The sequence below is a fragment of the Rattus norvegicus genome, chromosome 5 (genome assembly GCF_036323735.1).
Source record: "Rattus norvegicus strain BN/NHsdMcwi chromosome 5, GRCr8, whole genome shotgun sequence".
NCBI lineage: Eukaryota > Metazoa > Chordata > Mammalia > Rodentia > Muridae > Rattus > Rattus norvegicus.
In genome coordinates, this window is record NC_086023.1 from 33,823,442 (window position 1) to 33,845,581 (window position 22,140).

The 22,140-nt window shown below is 40.6% G+C and overlaps 1 long non-coding RNA gene across 1 annotated transcript; it reads right to left on the reverse strand.

Moving 5' to 3' along the window:
• Positions 1 to 7,829: 7,829 nt before the first annotated feature.
• On the reverse strand, positions 7,830 to 21,338 carry LOC120103144 (uncharacterized). Its single transcript, XR_005505249.2, has 3 exons — positions 21,249 to 21,338; positions 11,986 to 12,106; positions 7,830 to 8,378 (listed from the first exon to the last, which is right to left on the reverse strand). It is a non-coding gene; the product is annotated as an uncharacterized LOC120103144 (long non-coding RNA).
• Between the last annotated feature and the right edge of the window lie 802 nt (positions 21,339 to 22,140).

The following is a 22,140-nucleotide window of genomic DNA, read 5'->3' on the forward strand; positions in this document are numbered from 1 at the left end:
ACTTGGGTACAGACCAACTTAGAATGAGGTCAGTACCATCCAATGGGCTGGGGACCCAGAATAAATAAAAAAGGAAGCAGCAGACTGAACAGCAGTATTCTCCTCTCTCAGTTCCCTGACTGCAGACCCAATGTTATTGGCATTCCCTCTAGGCTCCACCCAATAGTTAACTGGCAATAGCTAGGTGGGCCTGGCTTGCTATAAAAGGGGCTTTTTGGAACCTCCTCACTCTCTCTGCCCCTCCTTTCTCTCTGACTCTTCTCTTATTAATCCCTTTCTTCCTCTCTCCCTGTCCCCACCCCCTCCTCTGACTCCATGTATTCCTGGCTCCATCCCCACTCTGTCCTTTCTCTCCATGTTCTCTCTCTCTCTCTCTCTCTCTCTCTCTCTCTCTCTCTCTCTCTCCCCCTCTCTCCCTCTCTCTCTCTGCCTCTACTCCCTTTTCAGTCCCCCTTCTAATGCCCCAAAATAAACTCTATTCTATTCTATACCTGTCATATGGCTGGTATCTCAGGGAGAAGGGGTGTCTCAGCATAGCCTACTGAGGCACCTTTCACACCTCACCATACAAGCTCTATAAAACATATCCTCGGCTTTTTTTTTTTTTTAATAAAACACAACATTTGGTTTTATAACTTAGATTTTAAAACTCACTGATTCATATTTCCCAATGCCACATGGGCTTTCCAGCCATTAGATTGCTAGACTTCAATCCAAAAACAAGTGAATTAGTAACCTTCCCCCCAGCTGGTTAGGGTAAATGGCCCATGGTCCCAAGAAAGAGTGACTGATCTCATGGTCACCCTCTGGTCTCCATGAGGATGGAGGTATTCACAGTTATGACTGGCCTTCTTGTTGACCCTTCCTTTTATGACATCTTCCCTTGCATGAGATGTTTTCCTCTCTCATTTCAATGGTTACTACCTTGCTGCTGAGAAATCCTAGGCCTAGGTAAACTGTTCTCCTGCTGCTACTAGAACACTGGCCTGAACTCAGCCCCCACTTCATCACATGACAATCTGATGATGTGGACTCGCTTCCACCCATCCTACTTATGAACTTATCCTAGTAGGGATAATATTAACAACTTCTCACCCAAAGGGAAATGTCTTCTCCACTGCTTCCAGGATCCCCACTGGGATGCCTCCTGGTCTAACTCACGGCTAAATTTGGCCCCAGTACCCACTAAGTAATAATTTTAAACAACCTCTTACCAGTGCTTTGAATAAAAAAAAAAACTATTACAACTCTTACCAGGGATCCTAAATAATGAAAAGATTTCTGAGTGCAGGCTTTGCTCCAACTAACTTGCTCTCTGCTTTCCACCTCTCCCCTTCCTCTAGTTCCCTGCCTAGCCTGACTCCACAGCAGCCATGCTCACTGGCTGGAGCTCTGGCAGCAAGAACTGTGCACATGGTGTGCTGTGCTAGAGCAAAGTTGCCAGGAAGTGTGCTGGGCATGCTCACTCTCTCATCCCTCCCCCTCTCCTCCTCTGCCTGGTGCTCTGCCAAGTGGCTACACACACTTCCAAGTTCCTGTGGCCCCTGCCCGCTGCCACCACTGCCAGATGCTTGCCCCAGCAGGCAATGTTAGATTTCTATTTGCATCACAGGAGCAACCAAAGCCATACTGTGTACCACTCAGACCAGCCATACTGCTGTTTTGTCCACAGCAGCAGAGGCTGTCTGTAGTGACAGGGAGAGACCTCTTCATATACATATAATGCCCTGTCCACTAGACAAACGCCCTGTCTCTTTATATGTTTGTCTCTGCTGATACATAGCAACACTTCTGCTGTTCCATTTAAGGTATAACACATGAATTTCCTCCACAGGTGGAGTTAACGCTTCAGTGCCATCTTAACTAAGGGCAGTAAGGGCTGTAGCTTCAGTTTCATCTTGGTTAAAGCCAGTCTTGAGACTGTCATCTTTGTTATGGGCAGTTCCCACTTCACTGCCTTCTCACTTACTAACAGCCTGACTTAAGGTCTCCAAAGACATTTCTATTAGATAAGGTTTTCATATGATTTCTATACCGCCTTGGAAAATAATTTTAATGTTTAAAGATTTGCAACAGTGAAAAGGTTAAAGGCTATGCCTTAAAAATTTGTTTAGCCTTGTTTTTGCTATTGTCATTAAATTATAAGGCACTATCTTTGTTTGCTAGGAATATTCTAGAGCAAATAATTAAAAAGAAACACAGATTATCTAACTCAGATATGCTTAATAGATTCTGGCTCTCAGTATTTTCAGAAATCTGCTAAATGTAATGCTAAATGTTTAGCTTTCTATGACAAAGACTTCCAAATCCTGACAGTAAACTCCTCAAGGTTTTTGAGACGATATGAGCATAGCAACAAGGCTGCCTAGATTGTGGTATGATAACCACTGAGAAACACTACCCCATTGCTTTGCCTGCTGCCAAGGCTTGGCCTACACTGTAGACAGAGGAGACCTGGAGAAGTAAATGTCTCATATTACCTAAGACAAGGTGAGTCATTTCTCCCATGCTCCTCCCCCACAGGGAAAAAGTGTCTCATCTTCTGGGCATGATGAGCAGTCTGACTCTGCCTGAGTTGTGATGGAGTCCACAGGGCCCTGAAAGAACTGTTTAGGTAGTAGACTATTTAATTAATTTATGACGTCTAGATTATAATTTATTCCTCCCAGATTTCTGATTACATCGACAGCTAAAGGTAACTGCAGCTTGGCAGCTAGAAAACAGTTCTCTATCTCTTTACCCCAAGGTAATCCACCACTTTATTAGCTCATTAGTCAGTTTTGTTAACTAGTTAATATACTACCAGATCTCTTATCAAAGACAGTTTTACCTGACTCACAGGCTTCCTGATGAAAGATACACACGTTCAAATGTACCACAGATGTAACCTTCTGCTCCTTCCTTAGCTAAACTCAGTTTCCAGTGACTAAAGCTTTATATTTCCTCCCCTTGTTATGCTACTGTCCTAACATTAACCAAACTAGTTCTTACCAGTCATCCTGCCTCCAGTAAAACAGTCCACTGTATGATCCAACTTTTATACTCACAAGTTCAAATTTTAAGTTTTTCTTTGATTGTCTTTTAACTATAGACTTAAGGGGTTTCTCATGCTAAACTATACGACCAACTATCATATTCACATGGTAAAAGTTTCCTTTAATTGTCTTTTTAAATGTAAGCATAAAAATGCTACTCATTATGCTAAATTTATATATGTATTCAGTTTTCTAGACAGAGGGAAAAAGTCCTTTTTGCTCCTTCTGCTACACAGAAGGTTTTTGTTTTCTCTAAGCTCATCTTAAAGACTGTTAATGCTCTTAACAAATTTATCTCTTTTATAAACTTATAAGTTCCAGGAAACCCACTCAGATCTACCTCTCATGGACCAAATAGACTCCATCCAGATAAGTAAACCTGCTTTTTGGGGCTTCCTTCACCCCAACCACCAAGACCTTAGGGTTTCAAATATATATTCAAATGTACATGTAAGAAAAAAGTTTTTCTCACAAACCTACTTTATTCTCTACCTCACATTTATATGTGTGTGTTTCGGCATCTTGTCAAGTCCAGGTGTTTACTCAAAATCTACATCCAGGACAGCTCCAGAAGAGCAACCCAGTGTTCTAGCCCGCTCTCACAGACACGGACGCTTCTACTGGACCTCCTCCTTCCTACCCACAGGTGGTTCCATAGACCCTGGAAGCAAGACCAACTCTCCTAAGACTGGATCAACATCCCCATCCCCATTTTTTTTAGGTTTCCCAGAGACATATCCCTCCAAAGTCAGCAGGAAGTAGCTATAGATTACAACAAACCTATTACTGCTTTTCTAGTTTCTCCTTTTTTAAATTAAACCAGAATGGAGGAATGTTGGCTTTCCTTCCAGACTCCACCCAATGGTTACCTAGTAACATCCAGGTAGCCTTGGCTTGCTATAAAAGGGGGGGTTTGGCCCTCCTCACTCTCTATGCCTCTTCTTTCTCTCTGCCTCTTCTCTCACTGACCCCTTTCTCCCTCTCTTCGACTCCCCTCTCTCTCTCTGGCACGCCTCTCTGTTTCTCTCTGTCTCTCTCTGTCTCTCTCTCCTTCCTTCCCTCTCCCTCTCCCTCTCTCTGTCTCTGTCTGTCTGTCTCTGTCTGTCTGTCTCTGTCTGTCTCTCTGTCTCTCTCTGTCTCTCTGTCTCTGTCTCTGTCTCTGTCTCTGTCTCTCTCTCTCTCTCTCTCTCTCTCTCTCTCTCTCTCTCTGTCTGTCTTTTTTCCCTTCTCAGCTTCCTTTCCTGTGCCCCCAAATAAACTCTAATCTGTACTATACTCTATGGCTGGTAGCTCTGCTGGAAAAGGTGGAAGGGATGCTTCAATATGGACCTGCTGAGGCTCCCCACCCACCTCACCGTACTGTGGTTTATATAACATATACTTGGCTTTTTAATAAAACACATCAAATGTGACCAGTTGGCATGTGATCATGCCACCATAATGTCAGTGGTGTTGGGCTGTACTTAAAATTTCAAAGCAAAATGAACCTGTCCTTCTTGAATTACATTTGTCATGTATTTTTCTCCCAACAACCAGAGGAATAACAAACACAACCTACTTTCTTATTTCCACTCTGAAATGGGAGCCATTCCTTTCCAAAGAGAGTGTCTCAGGAAATTTCCAGCAGAGAAATTTTCTAACGTAGACTATAGCAAGTTAATGATAATAATACTTTGTAAACCATGGTGAATTTCCATGTTGAGATGTGGGTACATAAAAATGACTAAACATTCCAAAAAAATTAATGGTTGACAAACGCTGAAAATTGTCATTCTTCAACTGATTATCAAAACAAATCAAAACAATAGGCAATAATGATGCACTCTGAAGGAAACATTACAATATATGATGTTGGATTACTGTCAGATTCAGTAAAACAGAGAGGCAAGCTCAAGAATTTTACTGAAAGTTAATTTGATACTATGTCTTCAATGCTGCTAAAAATCTATTTTCCTCTACCTCAGTAACTCAAGTCTTTGAAAATTATACTGAAATATTAAATGTACAAGCAAAAATTTTGAAATTATCATGCAAACATAAACTGTGAAAAACAGCCTTAATATCTAATTACTCAAATATGTTTGAAATATAATCAAATAATGGAATAGAATGCAAATATTAAATATAACAATTATAAGTCCTATAGCTCTGACTTTCCCTCTTAAAGACAGCAGGCCTCTTTTTAAGGACAGTTTGCATTTATTTACAAATTTTAGTATCAGCTTGCTAATTGTATAAAAATAGTAGGTTGCATATTACCAAGAATTGTGTTAAATCTACAGAGCAGTGTGAAGAACACTGCTGCCTCCACACTCCTGTCTTATGCTTCAAATCATTGCTATATCTGTGAATTTTCATTTGTATAGGTGTTTACATTTTACATAATGCTGTTTTATTAATACATAAATTTTGCTCTTCTTTCATTAAGTTTATGCAAAGTATTTCATTCATTTAGATGCTATTAAAATTTAATTTTTTCTTAACTTTCAGCTTTGGATTTTTAACTGCAAACAGTTGGAATTGCAACTGAATTTTGTTGATTGATTTCCTGAAACATTTCTGAGCTTATGAGCTTTAAAATCTTTTCATGGAGTCCTGAAGACATAATTTCTACTACATCATTGCTAAACTTGATATACTTTTCTCTCTTTTTGCTTCATTTCAATGGTTAGAAACTCCACTTAGAATGCAGGGGTAGGAAAGAAATCGGCAATTTTGTCTTTGTTCTGTCTGTGAAGAAAATAATTGTCAAGTTGACTAGATTTAGAGTCACTATGGAAACACATCTCTGGCTACCTTTACGAAGATATAACCAGAAATGTTAAGTGTATGTGTGTGGTACCATTCTATCTGCCATTGTCCTGACACAAATTTAAAGGGGAATGATGCCTATAGCAGAATTCATCTCTCTGTTTCCTGACTGTGGACACAGTATAGCTAGCTGCCTACCATCCTAGCTGAAAATCCTTCCCAGCCATGGTGGGCTACATACACAAAGTTGGAATAGTGCCAACTCCCTTTCCCATAAGTTGCTTCTGATAATGCATTTGGTTACTGCAACAAGAAAAATAGAGACTACAGATGCTTTTGTTCAGTGGAGGAAATTTATTTGTCTCATTAGATTGTTGAATGTTTTTTCATGAAAGTATGTACCTTTGATTTAAAGGCAGGGAAAGCTTTTAAAGACTTTCCTACTTTTTAAAATCAACCTTAATTTCTTTTTAATTAAAAAAGCAAATAATATTTGTACATTCATTTTTTATGTAATATTTTATACGGCATATTTGCAGAATGTCTAAATTAGTACCATGTTGGGGTGATCTTTTTGTGCAATGTGCAGACTGTCTTTGTATTAATCAAATTCTGTGCCAGTAAAGAGTTGTGTGCAGACAGGGCTTAGTATTGTTATTTATGTGGCTGCATCATGTCTTGTAAACACTCCTTGTAACATCTTCAGATTGGTTTAATAAATAGCCGAATGCCCTATAGCAACACCAGAAAGGACAGGCAGGTATTCAGAGCAGAGGTAGAGGTAGGAACTCGGGGAACGATTCTGAGGGGGAAGATTCGTCGGTGATACATGGAGGTGGGGAGGTGATAAATTCACCACCCAGAAACAGTAAAAGAAACAGGTGCCAGTACTGAGGAGAGATAATGAGCGATGTGGCAGGATGTAGATTAGTATAAATGGACTAACATAGGTTGTGAGCTAGCTGGAACAAGCCTAAGCTAAGGCCAATCTTTCATAATTAATAAAAGGTCACAGTTTCATTACTTGGGTGGCCGGTGGGTCTGTCGATAATGGCATTAACATGTGCATTATCCCACATAATTACCTGTTTTTTTTAAAACAATAAGAAGAGTTTTAAAATCTGCTCTCCAAACAATTTTCAAGTGTACTCTAGTGTATTTTTTTTAAATATGGACTCTCTGATGTAGCTTCTGTCCTTTTAAATGTTCTTTGACCAGCATTGCACCAATCTCTCTACTCACTAGTTCCCCGTTGCCACCATTTTCCTCTATGTATTTATTAATTAGGCATTAAAGTTCCTCATGTGAGCAACTTTACCCATAAGGAATGAGAGAGCACAGCAGCATCCCAGCACCCTAGCATTCCTTCTGTGACTGTTGAATGTATGAGCTTTAAATGAAAAATATCTGAGCCTTTAAAGACCAAATACTATTGCACATAAAATTGTCAGCTGCCATTTTATAATATGTAAATGAGTATAGAAAAGTTAAAACTTTCTTAAAGTCAATGGAATTGCCAAGTAGCTTTCCTATCACTACAGTTGTTCACTGACAGAATAATGGCAGTATCGTATAAGAGGTGTTTGAATTTTCCCACACCAGGGGACTATGGGAGCTAACTTGTATCACAAGTGGTTCCTGTTTGGATACCCTTCTTTGTTTGCATTGCCTCCTCTGCCTAGCACTGGTAATTACAACACCAGAATATGGTTGAGAAAAATCCAACAGCTTTGAAGCCTGCATCTCAAAACATACTCTGGTGGCTTCTGTGCCATTAATAACAGCTCATGTATCTGTGCTGTGATGATAGAAACTGTTTGCTGTGTCTTTGTTAAAAGAAAAATAGTTTAGCAAAGAGAGGAACAGGTTCATACTCTTAAATGCATTTCTAAAGTCAGTTTGTCTAATCTGAGGTAGCAATAGTGGGGACATCTTGACATCTAGAGACTGAAAGGGGGAACAATAGTAAATTTAATGGAAACTGTTCCTGATTAACTGTGGCTCTCTCTGACTAATGAAATAGTCATATCATGACCAAGGTCATTTTTAAAGTCCTTTATTTCTGAAATTGTCATGCATATGTGTCCCTGAAGAAAATGACTTCATAGAAGCATGAAAGCAAAGCCAGGAAGGACCTAGAAGCATCTAGCTATGTCCTGATGAAAACCAGGCACAAGGCCAACTCCTTTTATATTTGGTTTTCATGAGAATCTGTCTGTGGGGGAGCTCTGAGTGTTTTTAGTGCAATAACAAGCTTGTGTTCTCTGAGCCAATTAGTATGTAATTAGGTGTTGGCTAATGAGGAGGAGGAATGAGGTGGAGCTGGCAGAGGGAGCTAGTGTGGGTGTGACTCTTGTGTACGCAGGTGGTGAAGCGGCACATGTTGAGAGCTAAATTGAATTTCTAAAACCCCATAATTTGTTACACTCTATTAGTAAGTGCTAGAGTAGACTTTCAGTATCCTTTTTCCTTCTCTGTAAGAATTTCTTCTTTTCCTCTTGGTAGAATGTAGTCAGCACATGTCTTGTTAACATTTTCCTTTGACTATTCTTGAAGACGGTACCATCAAAAGTCCTAACAGTATTGAGTGATCTACAGGAAGACAAAAGAAATCAGTTAGCTGATTTATTCCTCCATTCACCATACATTACATTTTCATCAGTGAACTAAACAATGACCCTTGCTTTCATAGTCATTCCATTCTAATGAGGAGAACTGAATCGCAAACAACAACAAAAGTAGGAAACTTAGTCAGAATGCTTATGAAAAGGTGATAATAGATTTGGAGCCATCAAGGTAAACTTTTGAAAAGATAGAGGTTTACTTTACTAAGATCGTAAGAAGGATCAATGCAAAGTTTTGAAGGAGTTGTGGAAGGGAAAGATTGAGGGACATGAGGTTGAAAGTGACACAAAGATAATGTATCCAGCATGACCAAAGGGCTAGTGAAGCATCTGAAGAATAAAACAAAATCAACTTTTATTCCTTTCATAATTGACAGTCTGATGTTTACAGCAGTAAAGGCAGTTCAGAGTCCGTGAGGGAGGCAGAAGCTACTGTGCCCTGCGCTCTCAGGCGTGCTTACAAAAATAGAATAGGGTGAAGATGAGGAGATACCATGACTTTACGAATGAGAAGACATAGTAATTCAAATTAGGTGGATAGGCAAATAGTTTTCTTTCAGGCAGAAAATATATACACATTTTTATCTCTGTGAGCTCTTTTCAGGGAAGCAGCACACCCCAGGTGGTCTTGCAAAGTGACCTTTCCAGGTTTCTGCCTTGAATTCATCTAGTTTCTTTACATCTTCATAGTTAGACAGAGTTTTCTTGGTTATCCTTTTACTCCAGTCTAGAGAAAGGTGAAAGTCTGTATTAAATGCAAAATGTTTAAATGCAAGATACTGCAGTAATGATAGTGTTCGGTATCAAATGGAAGCCCCGACTAATAAAAATGTGTGTGTTTCTGCTCGAGACAAGCCAGGTGATGATTTGATTTTAATTTCAAGTTTCTTTTCAAAGTTTTAAAGTTATATGAAACTCTAAAACTAAGGAAAAGCTCAAGCAAAGAGCAAGTTCTGATACTATGGCATGCTTTCTAACAGTTAAGCATTTCCTGTCAAAGAGGCCTAATGATGGCTGGTTGGCAGGAAATGGAGCACATTCGAAGCCTTCTATTTGCACGTTCCCTATATTGTATCATCTCTCTGGTACTCATACATCGTCAAGGAAACCACATACTAGGGAATGCTTTTATGATGTACTGCACTCTTGGGAAACTATTACCTTGAAGCTACTATCCTTCAGTATTTACACAACAGTTAGTGGAAATAGATTAGACAACACCGAAGAGTGTTTGCATTTCATTTAGTTTTCAAATTTATTCAGTGCCATATCCAATACTGTAGTGCCTTGCATGTGAGAAAATGGCCCGACTGCCATCATAGATCCTCCCAATTCCAGTCATAAGCAGATCTTTTTAAAACTAGTTCTGAGCAGTAGCCTTGCTGACGTGCTTCTTAAAACTTGCCTATTCTGAACTAACTTTCCAATCTCTCTTGGATCTTTCCTAAGTTTCTACCAATTCATTGATTTCCTTCAGTTGCCACAGATAATTGTAGGGGTGTGTGTGTGTCATTTTTGGGGTAGAAGGATGAGTCTGTTTTTCAGCAGACTAATTCAGTGAGGCGTCCTCCCCATTGTCCACCAGACAACCTCTCTCTCTTGCCTCTGCCAGATGATAGCCAACAGCAGTAAACACAGCAGAACTCGTATTTTACTGAAAGCATGTTATCACTGTCATTTGAGAAGGTATATTGAAATAACCTTTTCTTGTCACCAAGACAAAAAACTGAAAGGAAGCAACTTAAGTGAGAAGATTACCTAGGGTCCCAGTTCAGAAGGAATAATACAGTAGTAGGGAAGACAGGAGTTGAAGGGCCTGATCTATGACAGTTACATAGTGGTGGTGGGGTCTTACATCTTTCTAGACCAGGAAACAGGGCACTTGGCTTGAAGTAAGCCAATTTAAAATCCTCAAATGCCTGTTCTGAGTGATCCGTCTCTGAAAGGCTGCCTCTTGCTTCAGAGAACCCACAGCTTTCCAGAACATCACCACCAGCTAGGGACCAAGTATTCACACAAACGAGCTTGTGAGAGACATTTGAAATCCAAACCATAGCAGAAGGTGACCCTACTGATTGAAAAGCCTTGGGGCAAACATTTCCATTTATTCTCCAGCAATGGGTATAGATTTGTTCTGGCATGCTTATGTCATTCTGGGTGATGCTAAGAGCATGGGGCAGAACACTTTAGCCTCCATGGAGCATTGAGCATGTAGCCATGCAGTTGTTAATACCACGAACTAATCAGTTGTATTCATGGTTAAAGAAGTCTTTAGTATCCAAGTCAATGCTTACCTTATAAAACTGAATAGGCCCTGCTACAATCTAGGTGCAAAGTTTTTTCTGAGATGTACAGCTCCATGAGATCATTATTATTTAGAAGGAGACTTTGAGTATCATTTTTTAAGATGATGATGAAAATTAGTGGATAATATGGGATTTAAATAAATTTTACCAAAAAGTCATGATGCTAAACCTTTACACTAAACTGTCTCTTCTTCTAATTTACTAATACCATATACATGTTTTAAGAATGTTGAGTATCACAATCAGGGCCTTTCACATATGTGGTAGGTACTGTAACATTGGGTCACACCCTCATACACAAATTTAGCCCATTGTATAGACTCCAGTCTAACTCTAAAAAACCAAAACTGATCTGACACTTCTATAAAGGACTGCGGTGCAGGGCATTTCTGGTCAACTCTAGGGAATGTCCTATCTTTGAATAAGAGAACTCCCAAGGTGTAAGATCACGTCCCCTCCTGAAAATCAGCCACAATGAATCTTAGCCAGTATGTTGCTGATTGTCTTAACATTTAATTTTTTTTCTATGAGGCAAGAGTTGTTAAAACATATTTTACTAGGTGGCCAAAAGATCTAAAATGATGGATCAGAATCTCTGCTTCAGCAAACTGCCATCAGGGGGGTTCTTCATGCCTTAGAAGTTAGATGTTTTGGGAGAACTGATTGAGTTAAATCCTGGTATGGTACCCAACAGAAGGAAAGCCATTGCTAATTTGAGAGGATAGATGGGTTTGCTGACAGTCAGTGAGTAAAAACATATCACACTCTGAGATGTTATTGCAATTTAGGGGAAAGAGAATTTTTGATAATTAAAAATTAGATGGCCTATTTAACACATAATGCATTCCAAATTAAAAATAGAAAGCAGATTATTATGAAATTGTATTATTTCTCTAGTTTAAAGGATTTAAGTTGTTTTCAGGAAGAGATAAAACTTTGTAAATGTCAGAGGGGAAACTTTTCAGAAAGTACAAATGTAAGATGTAGATTAATTTAAGGTTCAAAATGAAAAATGAAAATTTCATACAAAGTATTTTTATTTCCGTGGTGCTTGTTGATTTTACTTTACTCTGAGAAAGATCTACAAAGTATCATTCAATAAATTATAACAGGTTGTAAGTAAAGCAAAATATGAAAGAAGAGAAGAAAAGTAGAAAGAAGATGTTTTATCCAGGAAAAAAATACTTCCTGGTTTAATTTCCCTAGAACAATTTTGTGTTAGTTACTTTTCTGTTGCTGGAATAAAACACCATGATGGAGGAAACCTACTGAAGAGTCCATTTTGTCTTAGAGTCCAGAGGTTTAGAGTTCAGAGTGGTGGGGACCGTAGAGCATCAGGCAACAGGCTTGGCAGCAGGAGCAGGAAGGTGACAGCCCATCTCTTGCAGGACTATGCAAAGAGACCAAAAGTATCATGAGGCTCTTCATCTTGAAGCTGACCCCAAATGATCTACTTCCTGCAGCAAAGTTGTACCTCCTTAATCTTCCTAAATGGCACCACCAACTGGAGGTCAAATGCATGAGAGTATGGAGGACATTTCTCATTCAAACCACCATAAACTTTCTCCTAGTGTGCACCTCCATTGAGTGGCCAAAGAACAGGTGCTCCAAAAATACCCCAAGCCTTTGGCCTTTGTTTTTATTCTTGTGTAAAAAGCTTCTGGTATTTTACTTTTAATTAGTTCCTACCTTGTTGCACTGCTACTAAAACTGGACTACAGTCTTACATGGGTCTTGAAACTAAATTGGGTGGGATATTGTAACGTAATATGTGTGAACACAAAGTGACTGGAACTTATTTCAAAATGCGTGATGTGTTTCTGGAAGCATTTGTCCACATGGCTTTACTGCTGCTTTGGTTCTGAACAAGCAACATTTTACTCTGTGTCTGCCTGGACTCATATCACGCAACCCAATGAAAACTGCCTGAAGCCCCTCAGCTTATATTCCATATTATAGGACAGTGAAAGGCACCCTAGTTCCCAGTTGAGGAGGCTTGAACCAGGGAGACCCTGAAAGAGATGGTAGGTGTTTCGCCTGACTCCCAGGAATCCAGACTGGTCACTAGCCCACAGCCCTCCATAGATTTGTGACCATCAGTCACAATCATGTAAGGGCAATGCCCCAAGGCCCTTCACAGGTGAAGGACATGACCACAGGTCACATAGGCTCAAGACAGCTTTCCATTATAATGAGGTACCTAAAGGTCTAAAGGCTTAGCCAATGAATTTCCCTTCCCAGACACTGCTCCCTGCAAAAGGCATTTAATCTCACTCCCACTCTGAGAAGTTGGGACCCTTGTCAGAGAAGCATCCTGCCATAGAAGCATAGAGTCATTGGCCCTAGACATGGCAGTACCCTGGTCTAGCATATTAAAACTTTAACAAGCTGCAGTCCAGACTGCGCTCGGATTTGAAGGGACCTGGTCAAACAGCTCCCTGAACCCAAATCCTGTGGGAGGGAGAGCTAGACCTTCAGAGGGGCAGATATACCTGGGAAGCCAGAGGAAACTACTCCCTGCTCACATTTCTGACTCTAGAGGAAAACTCCTAGCACCATCTGGATTCCCTGTACACAGGGACCTGAGAGAAGGAGGGGCAGGCCCTTCTGGTTGCTACCCTCATGGAGAGCTGAAACCCAGCCACGAGGAGCAACTTCAGGCCCGAGACCAGAGATAAGACCAACTTTTCTGCTCCAAGTGACCTTCCTGTTGGACTCAGGACACATAAAAGCAAAATTCCTCTGGGATCGGACATTTCCAGTTTCAAGCTGGAGCCTGAACCTCGCTAATCCCAACCCACAGCTCCCTGCTCCCAAACCCTGTGGGAGAGAAATCTCATCGCCCAGACAGGTAAGCACTCCTGAGACTGCAGGGAAGGAGAGGCCGCAAGTACTGCCCACCCTTGCCCACATCCCTGGCCCAGGAGGAAACTGTATAGGGCCTCTGGGAACAGGAAGATAGGGGCACTCAAGTTGCTGGTGCCCTGCGGTCCAGTTAGCACCTGGATTTGAAGGGACCCAGTCAAACAGCTCCCTGCACCCAACTCCCGTGGGAGGGAGAGGTAGACCTTCAGAGGGGCAGACATACTTGGGAAGCCAGAGGAGACTACTCTGTGCCCACATTTCTGACTCTAGAGGAAAACGCCTAGTGCCATCTGGGCCCCCTTTGCACAGGGACCTGAGAGAAAGCAAGGCAGGCCCTTCTGGTTGCTGCCCTCATGGAGAACTGAAATCAAGCATAAAGGAGCTACTTCAGACCTTAGACCAGAGGTAAGACCAACTTTTCTGCTCCAAGTGTCCTGCCTGGTGGACTCAGGACACACGCCCACAGGAACAGCTAAAGACCAGTAGAAAAGAAAGATGACATGCTTGAAAGCAGAACACTCTGTTCCCATAACTGGCTGAAAGGAAACAGGAAAACAGGTCTACAGCACTTCTGACACACAGGCCTATAGGACAGTCTAGCCACTGTCAGAAATAGCAGAACAAGTTAACACCAGAGATAACCTGATGGCAAGAGGCAAGGGCAGGAACCCAAGCAACAGAAACCAAGACTACAGGGCATCATTGGAGTCCAATTCTCCCACCAAAGCAAACACTGAATATCCAAACACACCAAAAAAGCAAGATCTAGATTTTAAATTACATTTGAACATTATGATTGAGGACATGAAGAAAGACATGAAAAACTCCCTTAGAGAAATGCAGGAAATCACAAATAAACAAGTAGAAGCCTATAGAGAGGAAACACAAAATTCCCTGCAATAATTACAAGAAAACACAATCAAACAGGTGAAGGAATAAAAAATGAAAATAGAAGCAATAAAGAAAGCACAAAGGGAGACAACCCTGGATAAAGAAAACCAAAGAAAGAGGCAAGGAGCCGTAGATATAAGCATCACCAACAGAATGAAAGAGATAGAAGAGAGAATCTCAGGAGCAGAAGATTCCATAGAAATCATCAACACAACTGTCAAAGGCAATGGAAAATGGAAAAAGCTACTGGCCCAAAATATACAGGAAATCCAGGACACAATAGAAGATCAAACCTAAGTGTGAAGACTATCAGCTCAAAGGACCAGTAAATATCTTTAACAAAATCATAGAAGAAAACTTCCCTAACATAAAGAGATGCCCATAAACATACAAGAAGCCTACAGAACTCCAAATAGATTGGACCAGAAAAGTAACCCCTCACCTCACGTAATAGTCAAAACATCAAGTGCACAAAACAAAGAAAAATATTAAAAGCGGTAAGGGAAAAAGGTCATATATATATATATATATATATATATATATATATATATATATATATATATAAACATATAAAGGCAGACCTATCAGAATTATACCAGACTTCTCACCAGAGACTATGACAGCCAGATGATCCTGGAAAGATATCATACAGACCCTAAGAGAACACAAATACCAGCCCAGGTTACTGTATCCAGCAAAACTCTCAATTAACATTGATGGAGAAACCAAGATATTCCATGACAAAACCAAATTTACACAATATCTTTCTACAAATCCAGCCCTACAAAGGATAATAAATGGTAAAACCCAACACAAGGAGGCAAGCTCCACCCTAGAAAAAGCAAGAAACTAATCGTTTTCCAACAAAACAAAGAGAAGACAAGCACACAAATATAATCCCATCTCCAAATACGAAGATAACAGGAAGCAACAATCACTATTCCTTAATATCTTTCAACATCAATGGACTCAATTCTCCAACATAAAGACACAGATTAACACACTGGATACTCAATGAGGACCTAGCATTTTGCTGCCTACAGGAAACACACCTCAGAGACAAAGACAAACACTACCTCAGAGTAAAAGGCTGGAAAACAACTTTCCAAGCAATTGGTCTGATGAAGCAATCTGGAGTAGCCGTTCTAATATCAAATAAAATCGATTTTCAACCAAAAGTCATCAAAAAAGATAAGGAAGGACACTTCATATTCATCAAAGGAAAAATCCACCAAGATGAACTCTCAATCCTAAATATCTATGCCCCAAATACAAGGGCACCTACATACGTAAAAGAAACCTTACTAAAGCTCAAAGCACACATTGCACCTCACACAATAATAGTGGGAGATTTCAACACCCCACTCTCATCAATGGACAGGTCATGGAAACAGAAATTAAACAGAGACATAGACAGGCTAAGAAAAGTCATGAAACAAAAGGACTTAACAGATATTTATAGAACACTTTATGCTAAAACAAAAGGATATACCTTCTTCTCACCACCTCATGGTACTTTCTACAAAATTGATTATATAGTTGGTCATAAAACAGGCCTCAACAGATACAGAAAGATAGAAATAACTCCATGCGTCCTATCAGACCACCACGGGCTAAAGCTGGTCTTCAATAACAATAAGGAAAGAACGCCCACATATACATGGATGTTGAACAATGCTCTACTCAATCATAACCTGGTCAAGGAAGAAATAAAGAAATTAAAGACTTCTTAGAATTTAATGAAAATGAAGATACAACATACCCAAACTTATGAGACACAATGAAAGCTGTGCTAAGAGGAAAACTCATAGCACTGAGTGCCTACAGAAAGGAACAGGAGAGAGCATATATCAGCAGCTCAACGGCACCCCTAAAAGCTCTAGAACAAAAAGAAGCAAACACACCCAGGAAGAATAGAAGGCAGGAAATAATCAAACACATGGCTGAAAACAACCAAGTAGAAACAAAAAGGACTATACAAAGAATCAACAGAACCAAAAGCTGGTTCTTTGATAAAATCAACAAGATAGATAAACCCTTAGCCAGACTAACTAGAGGACACAGAGAGTATGTCCAAATTAACAAAATCAGAAATGAAAAAGGAGTCACAACAACAGAAATAGAGGAAATTAAAAAAATCATCAGATGCCATTACAAAAGCCTATATTCAACAAAACTTGAAAATCTGGAGGAAATGGACAATTTCCTAGACAGATACCAGGTACTGAAGTTAAATCAGGAACAGATAAACCATTTAAACAACCCCATAACTCCTAAAGAAATTGAAGCAGTCATTAAAAGTCTCCCAACCAAAAAGAACCCAGGTACAGATGGGTTCAGTTTAGAATTCTATCAGACCTTCATAGAAGACCTCGTACCAATATTATCCAAACTATTCCACATTGAAACAGATGGAGCACTACCGAATACCTTCTATGAAGCCACAATTACTCTTATACCTAAACCAAACAAAGACACAACAAAGAAAGAGAACTTCAGACCAATTTCCCTTTTGAGTATCAATGCAAAAATAATCAATAAAATTCTTGCAAACTGAATCCAAGAGCATATCAAAACAATCATCCATCATGATCAAGTAGGCTTCATCCCAGATATGCAGGGATCATATAAAATACTGAAAACCATCAACGTAATCCACTCTATTAACAAACTGAAAGATTAAAAACCACATGATCATTTCACTAGATGTTGAGAAAGCACTTGAAAAGATTCAACATCCCTTCATGATAAAAGTCCTGGAAAGAATAGGAATTCAAGGCCCATACATAAACATAGTAAAAGCCAGATACAGCAAACCAGTAGCTAATATTAAACTAAATGGAGAGAAACTTGAAGCAATCCCACTAGAATCAGGGACTCAATAGGCTACCCACTCTCTAACCACTTATTCCATATAGTTCTCGAAGTCCTAGCCCGAGCAATCAGACAACAAAAGGAGATCAAAGGGATACAGATTGGAAAAGAAGTCAAAATATCACTATTTGCAGATGATATGATAGTATATTTAAGTGACCCCAAAAGTTCCACCAGAGAACTACTAAACCTGATAAACACCTTCAGCAAAATGGCTGGGTATAAAATTAACTCAAACAAATCCCTTCCTCTACACAAAAGAGAAACAAGTTGAGAAAGAAATTAGGGAAACGACACCTTTTATAATAGTCCCAAATAATATAAAATACCTCGGTGTGACTTTAACCAAGCAAGTGAAAGGTCTGTATGATAAGAAATTCAAGCCTCTGAAGAAAAAAATTGAAGAAGATCTCAGAAGATAGAAAGATCCCCCATGCACATGGATTGGCAGGATTAATGTAGTAAAAATGGCAATTTTACCAAAAGCGATCTACAGATTCAATGCAATCCCCATCAAAATTCCAATCTAATTCTTCATAGAGTTAGACAGAACAATTTGGAAATTCATCTGGAATAACAAAGAACACAGGATAGCTAAAACTATCCTCATCAATAAAAGGACTTCCGGGGGAAATCACTGTCCTTGAACTCAAGCAGTATTACAGAGCAATAGAGATAAAAACTGTATGGTATTGGTACAGGGACAGGCAGAAAGACCAGTGGAATAGAAGTGAAGACTCAGAAATGAACCCACACATCTATGGTCACTTGATTTTTGACAAAGTATCCAAAACCATCCAATGGAAAAAAGATAGCATTTTCAGCAAATCGTGTTGGTTCAACTGGAGGTCAGCATTTAGAATAATGCAGACTGATCTATGCTTATCACCCTGTACAAAGCTTAAGTCCAAGTGGATCAAGGACCTCCACATCAAACCAGATACACTCAAACTAATAGAAGAAAATGTGGGGAAGCATCTCGAACACATGGGCACTGGAGAAAATTTCCTGAACAAAACACCAATGGCTTATGCTCTAAGATCAAGAATCGACAAATGGGATCTCATAAAACTGCAAAGCTTCTGTAAGGCAAAGGACATTGTTGTTAGGACAAAACGGCAACCAACAGATTGGGAAAAGATCTTTACCAATCCTACAACAGATAGAGGCCTTATATCCAAAATATACAAAGAACTCAAGAAGTTAGACCGCAGGGAGACAAATAACCCTATTAAAAAATGGGGTTCAGAGCTAAACAAAGAATTCACAGCTGAGGAATGCCGAATGGCTGAGAAACACCTAAAGAAATGTTCAACATCTTTAGTTATCAGGGAAATGCAAATCAAAACAACCCTGAGATTCTACCTCACACCAGTGAGAATGGCTAAGATCAAAAACTCAGATGACAGCAGATGCTGGCGAGGATGTGGAGAAAGAGGAACACTCCTCCATTGTTGGTGGGATTGCAGACTGGTACAACCATTCTGGAACTCAGTCTGGAGGTTCCTCAGAAAATTGGACATTGAACTGCCTGAGGATCCAGCTATACCTCTCTTGGGCATATACCCAAAAGATGCCCCAACATATAAAAAAGACACGTGCTCCACTATGTTCATTCCAGCCTTATTTATAACAGCCAGAAGCTGGAAAGAACCCAGATGCCCTTCAACAGAGGAATGGATGCAGAAAATGTGGTACATCTATACAGTGGAATACTACTCTGCTATCAAAAACAATGACATTATGAAATTCATAGGCAAATGGATAGAACCGGAAAATATTATCCTGAGTGAAGTAACCCAATCACAGAAAAACACACATGGTATGCACTCATTGATAAGTGGATATTAGCCCAAATGCTCTAATTACCCTAGATGCACAGAACACATGAAACTCAAGAAGAATGACCAAAATGCTGATGCTTCAATCCTTCTTTAAAAGGGGAACCAGAATACCCTTGGGAGGGAATAGGGAGTCAAAGTTTAGAACAGAGGCTGAAGGAACACCCATTCAGAGTGTGCTCCACATGTGGCCCATACATTCACAACCACCAAACTAGATAAGCTGGATGAAGCAAAGAAATGTAGGCTGACAGGAACTGAATGTAGATCTCTCCTGAGACACACAGCCAGAATATGGCAAATACATAGGCAAATGCCAGCAGCAAACCACTGAACTGAGAATGGGACCTCTGTTGTAGGAATCAGAGAAAGGAGTAAAAGAGCTTGAAGGGGCTCGAGACCCCATATGAACACCAATGCCAATCAACCAGAGCTTCCAGGGAATAAGCCACTACCCAAAGATTATACATGGACTGACCCTGAGCTCCAACCTCATAGGTAGCAATGAATAGCCTAGTAAGAGCACCAGTGGAAGGGGAAGCCCTTGGTCCTGCCAAGCCTGAGCCCCCAATGAGCATCATTGTTGGGGGGAGGGCAGTAATGGGGGAGGATGGGGAGGGGAACACAGATAGAAAAGGGGAGGGGAAGAGGATAGGGGGATGTTGGCCGGGAAACTGGGAAAGGGAATAACAATCGAAATGTAAATAAGAAATACCCAAGTTAATAAAGATGAAAAAAATAGAAAAAGGAATAAAAAATAATTATATACTGAAAAAAGTAAGAAATACCCAATTTAGTAAATATGGAGAAAAATGAAAAAAAAAAAAGAACAGGAGAGAAGTATGGAGGATCAGGAAATTTAATAGAAACATGTAGCAGAGGGGGATGGGGACCTGTGGTAGCTACTAGAAAGTCCCAGACGTCTGGAAATTGATACTTCCAGGAGCCAATGGTGATGAGTTTTGCCAAAATACCCAACAAAGGGAAGATAAAACGAGTAGAAACCACCTCCTATAAATAGACATGGCCCCCAGTTGAGGGATGGGGCCACCACCCATCTCAAAATTTTCAACCCAGAAATGCTCCCATCCAAAAGAAAGACAGAGAGAAAAATGGAACAGAGACTGAAGGAAAGGCCATCCAGAAACTACCTCACCTAGGTATACATCCCATCTGCACACACCAAACCTAGTCACTATTACTGATGCCAAGAAGCACTTGTTGACAAATGCCTGGTATGGCTGTTCCCTGAGAGGTTCTACCAGCACCTGATCAATTCAGATGCAGATACTTAGAGTCAACCATTGGATTGAGCACAGAGACCCCAATTGAAGTAAGAGCTAGGGGAAAGCCTAAAGAAGCTAAAGCGGATTGCAACCCCATCAATAGAACAATATCAACTAACTGGACAACCAAGAGCTCCCTAATAGTATATTTGGAGGGAACCAGGACTCCAGATACATATGTAGGAGAGGATGGCCTTATCTGATGGCTATGGGAGGGGAGGGAGGCTTGATGCCTTAGTGTAGGGGGATGCTTGAGGGGTGAGTTGAGAGTGGGTGGAGAAACAACTTCATAGAGGTAAAATGGAGGGCAAGAGGGAATGGGATAGGAGGTTGGTGGAGGCATAACTGGGAAAGGGGATATCATTTGAAAGGTAAATGAATAAAATGATTAATAAAAGCAAAAAAAAAAAACTTTAACAAAACCACAAACACAGAACCAAAAAACACAGGGAGAGGGAGAAGGAGAGGGGGAAGGGAAAGGAGAGGGAAATGGGGGAAGGAAGGGAAGGAAGAGGCAGAGGCAGAGGCAGAGGGAAAGGCAGAGGGAGAGGGAGAGGGAGAGGCAGAGGGAGAGGGAGAGGCAGAGGGAGAGGGAGAGGGAGAGGCAGAGGGAGAGGGAGAGGGAGAAGCAGAGGGAGAGGGAGAGGGAGAGGGAGAGGGAGAGGGAGAAGCAGAGGGAGAGGGAGAGGGAGAGGGAGAAGCAGAGGGAGAGGGAGAGGGAGACAGTCCTTGGAACTCAAAGCTCTAAATGTGATGTCTCCATCAAATTTTTTACCTCAGAGTTCAGGGAAGCCCCGAAGAAGAAAAGGTAGAAAGAGTGTAAACATCAGAGGAAGTGGAGGACACCAGGGGAACAAGGTCCTCTGAACAAGCTGAGCAAGGCTCCTATGAAGTCATAGAGGTTGAATCAGCAAACACACAGTCAACTAGCTCTGTTCCATGTCCTTTTAATATATATTGCAGCTTTCAGCTTTGTGTTTTTATGGAACTCCTGAATGTGAGAAAAAGTAGGTCTTAGATTTTTGTGCCTTCTCTTGGGGCTCTTTTCCTTCTGTTGGTTTTCCTCATCCAGTTTTGCTGTGATGGTTTTTGTTTTACCATATTATATTTTATTTTGCGTTATTTGATTTTATCTTATTAAGTCATACTTATGTTTAGTTGTTCTCTCATAGAAGCCTGTTCTTTTCCTTCTTTAAAATTTATTTTATTTGTTTGCATTCCAGCCATTGCACCCCCTTCCTGGTCCCCTTTCAACAGTTTCTCATCCCATCCCTCCTCCCCCTTGCCTCTGAGAGGATGTTCCCCAACCATAGCAGGCCTCCCCTTTCTATGGCACCTCAAGTCTCCACAAAATTAAGGGCATCTTCTCCCACTGAAGTCCTCTGCAATATATGTGCCATGGGCCTCAGACCAGCCTGTGTAGTGTATGTTGCCTGGTTGGTATCTCAGTTTCTGGGAGCTCCCTGAGGCTCAGGTTAGTGGAGGCTGTTGGTTGTCCTATGGGGTTGCCCTCCTTTTCAGATTCTTCAATCTTTCCCTGACTTCAGTCTAATGGTTGGGTGTTGGTATCAGCATCCGCATCTCTCTCAGTCAGCTGCTGGTAGGGCGTCTCAGGTGTCAGTCATGCCACGCTCCTGTCTGCAAGTACCATAGCGTCAGTGACAGTG